This window comes from Malania oleifera, chromosome 11, assembly GCF_029873635.1.
Source record: "Malania oleifera isolate guangnan ecotype guangnan chromosome 11, ASM2987363v1, whole genome shotgun sequence".
Lineage (NCBI taxonomy): Eukaryota > Viridiplantae > Streptophyta > Magnoliopsida > Santalales > Ximeniaceae > Malania > Malania oleifera.
This window is the reverse complement of record NC_080427.1, coordinates 14,523,700-14,527,176: the sequence shown is the minus strand read 5'-3', so window position 1 is coordinate 14,527,176 and position 3,477 is coordinate 14,523,700.

Genomic DNA, 3,477 nt, shown 5'->3' with positions numbered 1-3,477 from the left:
TGATCCAAACAACCCTTGGAATCGTCAATCTATAAGAAACAAATCAAATATTTGTGTACAAAGAATTTGTTCCTAAAAGAGCTGATTAGTAATACAATTTAAAACTATAATATACTTCAAAGTAAATAACAATATGAAAATTAACTTGAAGCTCAATGAAGTATATCATCGATTAACTCTTTCAATGATTGAAAGATTTAGAATTTGTAGCACAATTTTGGTGGAAGAAGATCAGCAAAATATCAGTTGAATTCGTGCAAGTTGAGAGCAAGAGAGAGCCTTGAGAATTTGAGAGCAATTGAGAGAGATTTTGAATTTTAGAATTCTTGGTACATTGATTCAATGATCTTTGAGGCTTATTTATAGACTTTAAAAGGTATGTAACTTGGTCCCCAAGTGACTTGGAGTATCCCCCAAGTTTTCACAAAGTTTGAGCCCCAAGAAAACCATTTTAAAAATGTTTCCGTTGAGTATTTTTTAAAAATATGTTCGTGGCAGTCACCTGCCCCAATCCACCAGTCGCCTGCCATGTTATTTTTAAAGGAGCAGCAGGGGTAGTAGGGTGGGAGTTGCCTGCCAGGACACAGCCAGTCACCTGGCTTGACCACCCAGGCACCTGTCCTGGTTCAGGTAGTCTGCTGGTTGCTATCAGCTTCGAGTACCCTTCTATTTTTCAGTCATAACTTTTTCTGTGTAAGCGAAAGCTAAGAGAAACTCCTACAACTTTCAAGTTGAACACTTTTTAAATAAAGATCTTTTGATATAGAAAAATATAGCTCAATGCAGATGTAGAAAAATTAACAGCATTTTGAAAATCCTTTTTTTGATGCTTTTCATTCCAAAAATGATTCTAACCTTTTTGAAATAATGTTTGACCTTATAAAAATATTTTCCAAGTATGTTAAAAGGTATCTAGGTCCAATAAATTAACCTAAGAGTTTCATGTATTCATATTGAAATTATTTGAAGTACTTACATGAAATTTCCTATAAACTCTTTCAAATTTTCAATTCTTGAATTCCTTGTAGTCTTTATGCTTGCTTCATCTTTCTTTGAGCTTTCATCAAGTTCTCTTTAATCTTCATGCTCTCATGATCTTCAAGCTTTATCATTAAATCCATTTTTGAATCCATACTTCAAGCTTGATATAATCATCCTTATTTGAAGTACTTTTTATGAATTCTTTAACCTTGCATTCATCATTGAGTCCTGAAAATACATCAGTTAAACAAAGCATGTTAAGTTCTACTTGTTTTTTTGCATCAAAACAAGATGTTAAGCCTTGTAAGGCCAACAGGACCATCCTAGAAGAGGCTCAAAGATCTTTATACTTAGTTCATCCCGGCAGCACGAAAATGTTTAAGAATCTGCGAGAGTCTTATTGGTGGAGTGGTATGAGGAAGGAGATTGTTGAGTATGTAGCACAGTGTTTGACGTGGCAACAGGTAAAAGCTGAGCACCAAAGACCGGCAGGCCAGTTGCAGCCACTTTTTATCCCATAGTGGAAATGAGATCACATATCTATGGATTTTGTTTCAAGGCTGCCGTCGGTATTGCATGGCCAGAATGCAATCTGGGTGATTGTAGATCATTTGACCCAAACTGCCCATTTATTTCCCATCAAGATCAACTACTCCATTAAAAGATTGGCAGAAATTTATATTCAGGAGATAGTTCGTTCTCACGGTGTGCCTGTGTCTATAGTGTCAAATCAAGACTAGCATTTCACATCACGATTTTGGAGGAGCTTGCAGGAAACTCTAGGGTCTCAGTTATCTTTTAGCACGACATTTCATCCTTAATCAGATGGGCAGACTAAGAGGAGGATTCAGATATTATAAGATATGCTTCGAGCATGTGTGCTGGATTTTGGGGTAGTTGGACCCAGTTTATGCCGTTGGTGGAGTTTGTGAACAATAACAGTTATCAAGCCAGCATTGGCATAGAACCATTTGAGGCTCTCTATGGTAGAAAATGTCGTTCTCCTCTATACTGGGATGAAATGAGAGAATGATGAGTTGTAGGATCAGAGTTAGTACAGCAAGCGTATGATAAGGTTCGGCTCATCAGAGATAGAATCAGTGTAACTCAGAGCCGATAGAAGAATTATGTCGATAACCGCTGCAGGAAATTGGAGTTAGATATCAGTGATCATGTGTTTTTGAAAAAACTCCATTAAAAGGGGTTATGAGATTTGGAAGGAAAGGTAAACATAGCCCTAGATTCATTGGCCCGTTTGAGATTATAAAGAAAGTGGGGCCGGTTGCCTATAGGCTAGCTTTACCACCCGTGTTGTCCAGGATACATGACGTATTCCATGTCTCCATGTTGAGGAAATATGTACCAGACCCTTCTCCCGTAATCAGTTATGGTGAATTAGAGCTTAATGATTCACTAGTTTATAAGGAGGAACTAGTACAAATTCTAGACAGGAAAGAGCAGGAATTACGTAATAAGAAGATTCCTCTAGTAAAAGTCCTGTGGAGAAATCACACAATAGAAGAAACTTCTTAAAAACTTGAGGAACAGATAAGGCAGAAGTACCCGCAATTGTTCAGTGGGGTTCAGTTATAACTAGGAAAAGTGTAAGTAATTATGTAATTTTTTTTTTGCAAGTTAGTTAGTAAGTAGTTTTTTTGTTTTAGGAGAATTTTATTTTGTATATGTAATCTTCCAGAACTCTGACTGTAACCATGGTATTCTTCTACCACAAGTGAGGGTATGTAATAAAATAAGTAGACTGTTTATCTTTAAGGGATGGTAAATCATATGGATAGTAAATTTTGAGGACGAAATTTTTATAAAGAGGGAAGAATGTAGAGACTCGGTGAATTGTATTAATTAAATAATATAAGGAGGAGAGAAAAAGAAATTTTAAATTGGAATTCAACAGGGTCTCATCGACGAACGCAGCGCGTTTGTTGATGAACACACTCGATGGGATCGTCGACGTGCACATATGTCTCATCGACAAGAAGTTACCAAGGGGCAATTTTCAGCTCTGAATTTTTTCGATGAGGAATAAGCGTTTGTCGACGAACTCCTTTCATGGCCTCGTCAATGAGGTTAAATGTCCCGTTGACGAGTGCAGGTGTATAAATAGCCTATACTCGGTTTTCACCGCAAAATTCACGCGAAGAACCTCTCTCTCTCTCTCTTTCTCCTCTTTGGTTTTCCTTCCTTCTCTCTAAGATTTTGGATCCGTTCTTTGCCGGATCAACAATATGAAGCCACTACGCTACTCCTGGGGAAGTTTCTTCAAGTCTGCTCGAGTAGATCATTGGTGGGGCTAACTTGGACTCCATCCCAAGTTCAAGGTAAGGCTTTATGTTGAGTATTTGGCTTTCCTACAAATGTAGAAAAGGTATCATTTGGAGAAATACTGAAGTTTTGTTCGAGACAATGTTGTTTTCAGGGTGTTGAATGGGGAACCCTACGGGTGCAAGACTGGTCATTTTAGGGGCTTTCTAGTAGTTA